Below are 9184 nucleotides of genomic sequence, written 5' to 3' on the forward strand. Positions count from 1 at the left end.
TTGACTGCAAACAAAATTAAGTGGATGAAGTTGGGAGGTGGAAAAGCTGTATTTCCCAAATCTCTCACTCAGAAGTCCTGACAGAAAGAAACATTGAAAGGAACAGTTTTTTAGTGCTGAAGCTGGCTTCTGAGAGAGCTCTGGTATGTTCTAAATGTAGGAAGGATATGTTTTAGTTTGGGATTTTTAAAATATAAAAGCTATTAATAGACTCATACAACATTGCATACGTGATATATTGACACTAAAACTCCTGAACAATAAATCTAAACTCAAAATATTGGACCATTCTGAGGCACCTGGGTCCCGTGACCACCGGGCACGCCACAGGATCAGGTCCTCAGGAGCCGGATAGCACTAGTAAAGCTTCCTCTCGATGGCGGGATGACACTCAGGTGGCGTTGTTTCCAAGAGGGTTTATTGTAGGGAAAGGCAGATCGGGGAGCAAGGGAAGACGACCTCTCTGGAAGGGAGCTCACGCTGAGAGCCCCAAGCTGAGGGCGGGGTGAGGAATATAACTGTGGCAGGGAAGGAGGGTCAGGGTAGGAAACATCCAATGAGGGAAGGGTTCAATGGTGGAGTAGAGGGTGAGTGATGGGCTGACAACCAATGGGGACAAGGGGAAGGAGTGGTTACAGGGAAGGAACCAATGGGGGTACAGAGAACAAAGAACTTTCCAGACTGGGGGATGGCTTACATAATGATGGACAGGAACGAGGGGAAGGTACAACAAAAGATTGACAACAGGGGAGGCGGGAAGCTACACCTTGGTCACCTGCCACAGCAACTCAGGGGGACTATCTCCTAAGTCCCCTCCCACACCATTCCTTGGTCTTAATTCTGTATTATTTCATTCACTGCATAATTAAGATTGACTTACCGAGAAAAACCTACACCTTATGAGTAACATATTTACATGAGTCCTTTAGATCAATTAGATGATCCCATACACCACATATTCATCTGGTTTTTAGACAGATGTGTGTTTAGTAGCACTTCTGAGCAGAATTTCTACTTTTGAATTTGAGGGGTTTTGAAGCAATTTCTGAAATGTGATCTTCGCATCCCTGGATGGGCCAGTGGAGACAGACATTTTAAAGCAATACTGTTTAAAAGCAGAGCAGTAAAATAGTAAAAACATTTGTCAGGTTAGAGGTTCATACAAATAAATATAGTGCTGTTCAGACACAAATGACTGGATAATATAGAAAGACTATGATTTATGAAAATATGATCTGCAAATATTATCTGTACTGGACTTCTGCTGGAAATCCTAAGATTGTTTACTTCTTCTAACCCTGTGGTGTATTTAGGGCTTTTCCCCTATTTTGCTTACTGTCACACACATTGTGTCTTACAGAATCATTCGTCCTCAGAATGTCATCTGTCCTGTTTCCCACAATCACATTTGTCTGTGCTAAATGGCCCACAGAAAATCACCCCAACATCCTTCTTTCATACAAGTGCCATAACACTTTCACATAGGGTAAAGCACAAACACATGCTGCCAATGGAGGGACTTTTATACCAAGTAACACCTAAAACTAATTTTTTCCTTTAGCTGATGCTAAATAATTGACTTCAGCTATGCAGACCTTCAATTTCTATTTGCTCAAAGCAGTTACAGGCTTGAGATCTTAGATACATTTCGCATACACCAAAAACAATTGTGTGTACTCTTGTAGAGTGGCACAAAGATTACTATAAATAAATTTGTGAGGCTTTTGAGGAAGACCTGATTTTTTTTTAAATTGCTGGTTTCTGCTGGTGAACAATGTCTCCTTTTTCAGCAGTTAGCTAAAATGCTCTCAGGTAAAATCCTTCAAGAATCCCATAGCTAATACTTAATAAGATTTAATTATTTTATAACTTATCTCTTTCACATTAGTGGTCCCCCTGAATCTGCCACATCCAAAGGAGCAATACAAGTGCTGAATTATGAAAAACAATTCCAGTGTAGAAATATGGGTAATAACATACAAGGTCAAAAAACAGGCAAGAGTAATTTGCAGCAACTAAATTGCTTGATGTAATACTTTGGCTTGATAGTCTTTAAGAGGAGGCTTTACATAAGTCAAAGGTCTTTGGAGTAATATGCAAATCAAAATCCTACCACTCTCCTAAATCCTTTTAATCCAGTCGTTAATCTCAATAATGACCTAGTTTTTGGGACCTTTACTGTGTTCAGCCACTTAATCACATTACCTAGTTTGCCCTTTGCAAACTTTTAGAGGAGAAATAAATGTACATATATAGCATCCTACTCTAATATAGCTGAAGCCCTCCTGAACAAGTGCAGCTTTACAGCAGAAAATGCTGCAGCACCTGCTAAAGTTTCATGTAGCCTCTCTGTATAACCATAACTCTTAGATTTTTAGAGCTTTGCATAAAACAGAGGGAGAAAAGGTGGGTACCAGATTCGTATCCTTACCTGACAGTCACTGGAGAAACATCAACATGAAGAATGAGAAGCCATTATATACTCTGGCTCTTTTTTCTCCAGTTGCTGTGCATTGTATGATCACTGACATACCTGATTTGCTGTAAAAATAAATAATAGAGAATATCACTGGATTCATATGAATTTTGAAACTGTGAAAGAAGAAAATTATCAACCATGGAAACACACACAGTAACATTTGTTCATACTGCTTTTACAGAGAGTAAGAACTGGTTTACATTTAATGACAGACACAATTGATGTCAGAATTCCACAAAAAAGAAAGGCACAGACTGGCTAAACCACAGCATGTACAGCACTCAAATACTCTCCAATACCAAGCACATTGTAGCCTGAAGTTCACTTAAAGCAATTGATTGGCTGGTAAATAGGTTCAGTGCTTTGCGTCTGGAGAAGCAAGTCAGAAGAGTTTTACACAACAGCATAATTCACCTCCTATGTAAATCCACACATGAGATAATCACATATCTACCTGATTGTCAAATATCTATCAGACAGGCTAAGCACACTTTCAGGTGATCCTGTAGAAAAAGATGGGTGGATTTTATTATTTTATTTTATTTTATTTTATTTTATTTTATTTTATTTTATTTTATTTTATTTTATTTTATTTTATTTTATTTTATTTTTGAGAGAATATACTTATACTAATAATATTTTTAAAAACCCTAGCTCTTTCATCTCTGATCTTTCATAGCTATCCTGCACTTGACTTGAAGTTAAATAGTGTTTTTAGCAGTTATGCCTCAGAGAGAATACCAGAGAGTAAAAAAAAGAACTGCATTTCCATGAAGTGTGTATAAAACCAGACAGTAATGTATGCACTCACCATAAGGAGTCACAAAGGCTAAAAGCATTTGCTAGTTCTCTGAAGTCTAAAAGACCATGACAGATAGAATGCATGCTCTAGTAACTAGATACAACCACTCTGAATCGAGTTTATCATTGTTGTGAGTTTCATTTTTTATACCACTTTTATACCATTTTTTATACCAGTGAAAGCAGAAGAAAGCCAAAAGTACCAATAACAATAAAGAATGTTAATACTACTGTTGAGGATCTGAATGGTGTGAGGAAGCCAAGCATCTGCTATTAGAAGGAGTACAGCTTTACAAAAATTATACTAGAAAACTTTCTATTTTAATAGAACATTGAAATCTTTGCCTAGATTTTCTGAGGTATCCTAGTCTTATATCTGTGGAAGTGATATAATTTTCCATGATATTGCATGGCCTGGTGTAAAACTTTTTCAGGAGCGTAGCATTTTCCATCACATTAGTGCATTTGCCAGGAGTTTTGTCTGAAGGACAATTACTTTAGCTCCTAAATCCCACTATTACTTTGTCTTTTTAGCCTTTATATTATTTCAAAATAATAGAATCATAAAATCATAGAAAGGTTCCAGTTCAAAGGGACCTTTAAAGATTATCTAGTCCTTTAAAGATTATCTACCCCTGCAAGGACAAGGGATACCTTCCACTAGTCGGGTTGCTAAAAGCTCCATTCAAGCTGGACTTGAACATTTCCAGGGATGGGAAGCCACAGATTCTCTGGGCAATCAGTTCTGGTGCCTCACTACTCTCACAGTAAAGAATTTTTCAACAACCTGCTGGTGCTACCTTTAGTGTCACCATCCAGATCAATAAAGAGGAGTTTCACCAGTATTGCCCCAGTATCAACCCCCAAGGTGCACCACTGGTGACTGGCTTCCAGCTGGCCCTTATCCTGTTAAACCTGGCCTCTCAGCCAGTCCACTGCCCTCTTATCTGGCCTGTACTAAAGCTTATAAGGAGTCCCAATTTCTCTGCCTTCCCGTTCTTCTGAATAAAAAATGAGTATGCACCAAAGGTAAAATTAGGCATACATATATAGATACATTTTTATGAGAAGTGCATGTAGAGTCTCTTTATGTTTAGCATTCACAAAATTGCATGTGTTTGCCTTCATATAGCTGAAAATATCCTTTGTACTGAATTTATGAAACTAAAGTATATTTAGCTTGGTCCTGCAAAGCTCTGCAGATTTTGTCAGGGGCTGTATAGGTTTTTATCATCTCTGATAAAAATTTTCCATAACATTTAACATCAACAATGCATCTTTGATCATTTGAATAACAGCACTAAATATAATTTGCATGGATTGAAGTGTAGGAGAGGGCAATGCTAGTATATAAAAATTACTTCAAGGTAATATTTCATTCTCTATAATGACAATCAGAAAAGAGAACAACAGACTTCTGGCATTTTAAGGTGACTTTTTCCAGCCCTAGTGACATCTTTGAGGCAGTCTCTGAACATTGACAGATACTGCTCAAACAGTTACCCTCCTTTTTCACAAATTACAAGCCACTCCTGAGGCATTAAAAAAAAATGTATTTTCTTCAGTAATTTTCAAGATATTTTCTTAATGAGCATAGGAAAAGATCATGAATAATTTTATTTCTGCTTCAGTGGCCACTGCAAAACAGAAATCAGTTACAAATATAAGGGATGTAGCAGTATGCAAACATAGAAATTGAAATGGAAATTGGCAAAACCAAAATTTTAAAACTCTTGAAACTTTTGCAGAGATGGGAAAGGTGGGATAGGGAAAATACTGTACTAATATCCACATATATATACATCCCTGTTCCATAAAGATGCTTAGTTTTATCCATTCAAATACTCATAGCAAGATCAGTGACCAAGAAAACCCAAAAATATCTCCAGGTTCAGTACTACTGTAAAAGCAGGAAGATTTTGGATGAGGGGTGGAGGGGGAGTACCTAAGTTAACAGTAAACTGAACCTTAGAAAGGCTGAGGTTGGGTTTTAGTTGGATTCTCCAGTTTGACCTCTAGGCTGAGCTGAAACAGACCACAGAGTCATTTTTGTCTTTCCAAACATCCACTGTCAAAAGTGACTCAATAATGTCTGTGTCAGTTCTGAAGGACATTAGAGACATTTTTTTTCTTTTACAAACAAGCATTCAAACAATGGGAGCACCGAATTCCCCACAGCACAGCAGCATCTCCATTTGATATTTGTGAATGAAGTTGTCTCTGGAAGAAGAAATGTCTGATTAGCAGTGGAGTAAGTCTTCTGCTAATTGATAACCTGAAGTCCACTGATATATGACTCTAATGCAATCTGGAAGATCAAGAAAACTGTGCTGTCTTGTAATTCAAAAATATATTATTCAGATTTGGAGGGAAAAGAAAAGAAAGGGAGAGGGAATCAATATTGGGAAATCTCATCTATAGCTGCCATCTGAAACCTAAAAAGATTGACCACTCTGTAACTTGAGATATTAATCTGGATGATCTGTAGAGGTTGGCAAGATGGGATCACCAGATAACAGAAAGAAACCTCTTAACACTTTATTTAGGCCCAGTTTTCACTGTCAAACACATAAGAATTGAAAGAGCAAGCATACGGATCTGCAGCCTTTCAACACATGAGGCATTCAAAGTATGCTTGCAGTGCTTTGGTAAATTATTTCACTTGATCAGCAAAATAATGGTCAAGGGAACCTGAAAGGATAAAACAGTTATCAGATGGATCTTTATGAAAAGTCCAATGTGAAGACATTGGTGATTCTATCATCATCAAGAAAATGGACACAACAGTTCAATTTTGATTGCACCAGAGTTGTTCGGGCTTTATGTACAAAATTCTCATCTTTTGAGTAGTATTCCTCTGTCCTCTGCATATCAGCTATAAATCACAGAATAATCATGACAAACTTGGTTTTGTTTAAGTGCTTATTATAATTCCATTTTGTCTCATTTAAACCCTAATCAAATAAGTCCTACAAAAGAGTTAGCCAAGGGACAGAGCTAAAGGAAATTACAGTAAATCAAGAACTTATTGTGATGACATGTAAAGTTTTAACCATTGTTAAAGGACATATATTTAGTTTGTAATGAAGAAGTGCAAAAAGGTTGAGCTGTCTGAACCACTTTGAGGCTGAAAGTAGTTCTTCTGTTGCCTTCAGAATCCATCATCAGCTCAGGACATCGGCTTACACATTGCAAATATGAAAGGGCATGGCTTATTAGGGCTTACAGGGCCAGATAGTTTCATAGGAATAAAATATTTTTGTTCCATTGTAAGTCCCATTCTTCAGTTGCAATGACTGTGCTGCTGGAGGTATAAAATTGCAAATACAAATAAGTGCCTTGAGGTTCTCACAAGAGCACAGACTAGCCCTCTAGTTTTTGAAGGCAACACCTTCAAAACAACAAAAGCTAAACCTGTAGCCATGACCTTGAAGTTGCCCATGGGATCATTTCATGTACCTAATTGCCCATCCATGCATGAGTAAGCAAGCAAGAGCGGGTTGCATTCCCCAAAAGACTTAAAGTACTCAGATAAAAATTTACCATAATAAATTAAACTTCAAATTAATAAGATCTTTACAGGTTTACTTTTTTTTTTTTTTAACTCAGAAAAGTGTCTTAATCACAGAGGTTAATGTTAAGATATTAAAATATCACTGAGCATTAGGGCTGGATAGTTCTGCAAGTGGAAAATATCCTGAGGTAAGGATATTTTCCCAGGATTCCTGGGAGGTAGATGTCACACAATATTAATGAAGCCTTAAAGCAGACTCCATTGTGCCAGGCACTATGCAACATACCTGCCTGGAAGTGTCCATGTGAGAAACCATGTTGACTCCTTGTCCCAGAATAGATAGAGGTACAAAAGGATATTTGGGATGAGGTTTGACTTAACTTCAGACCTCTACAGTGCAGATGCCATGTTTTAGCCATGTGGGAGGCTTTGGCTGCTCAGCAGAGGCAGCTTGGAGCCTGGAAACTTGATGCAGCTCTTCTGGCCTCCCTGCGCTGTCAGGGTAGTTGTGTCTTTTAGCAGCTGACACTGGTCTCTCAGCACCATGTACTTGCCTTTCTTGAAATATCTTGTTTCACACAGGGAAGGGAATAAAACATGATTTAACAGTACCTTCTGCTCTTTTCAAGCCAAGATACTTATATATGATCACATAAAATGCCCACTGTATTTGTATTTATTATATGCAACATACAAGAAAAGAAAACTCATTCAGATCAGCTGTATGGAGGGTGTTTACATATTTTAAGACGAAATTCCAAAATCAGATTTTAGCCAAATGTAACTTTTCACCCTCTACCAGTCTCTTCATAGTTTTTTGGCTTTAGTTTTGTCAACAAAACAAGTAATTTTCATAGCCTTGTTCCTGTGCCACCATGCACTATCCCAAACATGTTACTTCAGAAGTTTTAAAAAAAGACCAGTCTTGCTTAACACTATCAGGCTCTATTGCAATGTGTAGGGGAAAAGAAAATAAGTACAGAATAAAATTGCCATTACTGTAAGTAGTATTTCTCAGTGTGCCAGTGATTTCTTTGACCTTTCTGGATATGTTATGATGTCACAACTCTGCAGCTTCGGCCTATTTTTGCATAGCCTTCACTGGGCTAGACTTGATGGAAATAAACATCTTACATAACAGTCCGGCTGTGCACTCAGCTCTTTTCCCTTCTCTATTTTTTTTTCCTGAAGGAGATTTTCCCAGCATGAATTCTGTATGTACAATTAACATTTGCCAGATTTCATCTTCAAAATCTGTTAGGGTTTATAAGAAGATTAAGAGACAGAGCTGATGTGTTTCATCACTCTTCCTCTGTAATCACCCAGCTTAACGCTAGGAAAGAGACCAAGAGGCAGGTTAAAAATGCAGTAATTCCCTTGGAAGTAGAACTAAAATAGAAGGCTCTGAATGTGAGATTTTGTCCTACTGGGGTTATTTAAAACAAACCCTTTCAGGAAAGAGCAAAGATCAGATACAGATTACCCTCATAGACATAAAAAATACCCTGACCTGGTAGCTTTTGCTGTTATGTTAATAGCAAAAAGAATGAACAGTATTGCAGTGCAGAATCTTAACTCTTTCCTTTTCTTTTGCTTATATATTTTTGGTTGTATTTGTAGCAGGCATGTATACAGACAGACTGGACAGGAAATCTTCCTAAAGAATAAAGGATGAAATATGTATGTAGAAATAAATTTACCTAAAGTGAATACAGAAATAGGTGCATATATACCAAGAAAAAAAAAAATGTGCCAGAATATGTACCATAGATTGGCATTAACCAAGTTGCACATGAAGGTTTTTAAAGTATGGAAAGTCTGCAGGCAAAATTTTGCAAAGCTCTCAGAGTTACTTTCTTTCTAAAGTAAAGTCTCAGGACGTACCATCAGCCTCTACTTTCAAAATGACTGAACAGTTTAAAAATAATGACAAAACATATTATTTTGGACCTGATGAAGTAAACAGAATCCTAAATGACCAGGTCTACAATTACCAAATCAGTAGTGTTAAACCCACTGTATTAGAAAAAAATATTTGATATGTCAACAGTGGACATGAACTAGCTTTTCATTTTTAATAGTTAAGTATTACCTGTGTCCTTTAATTAGCTTAGACACTCCTGTGTTCCATACATACTTCCATAGCTAATTTAGTAAAGTAAACCTTCCCCTTCATCTTGTCTATGTACAGCAATTTTGTGATTTTCATCAGTATAATCAATGATAAAAAAATCTGTCAGGCTTAGCAGTGTTGAGTTTCTAACAAAATGAATAAACAGATGCAAGTTGTGATTTATTCATGGTCAAGCAGGTTTTAAAATTTGCTCTTAGCTTAGTAAAAGTAACAGCAAAAAAATAAGTGGAAACTGTATGCCCACATTATTTCAAGC

General features: G+C 37.1%; 1 long non-coding RNA gene across 8 annotated transcripts in view; it reads right to left on the reverse strand.

Moving 5' to 3' along the window:
- LOC146763489 (uncharacterized) overlaps positions 1-7617 on the reverse strand; it is a 46039-nt gene extending 38422 nt beyond the window's left edge. For 2 of the 8 annotated variants that reach the window (XR_014952306.1, XR_014952304.1), the window contains exons 1-2: positions 7081-7605; positions 2432-2541 (exon numbers count right to left, since the gene is read on the reverse strand). This is a non-coding gene — a long non-coding RNA (uncharacterized LOC146763489). Of the gene's footprint in view, positions 1-2431; positions 2542-7080 lie in introns of all 8 variants that reach the window. The other 6 variants (XR_014952300.1, XR_014952305.1, XR_014952303.1 and 3 more) reach the window with 6 other exon arrangements.
- Positions 7618-9184: the final 1567 nt, after the last annotated feature.

Source organism: Lonchura striata, chromosome 1A (assembly GCF_050655825.1).
Source record: "Lonchura striata isolate lonStrDom1 chromosome 1A, ASM5065582v1, whole genome shotgun sequence".
Classification (NCBI taxonomy): Eukaryota; Metazoa; Chordata; class Aves; order Passeriformes; family Estrildidae; genus Lonchura; species Lonchura striata.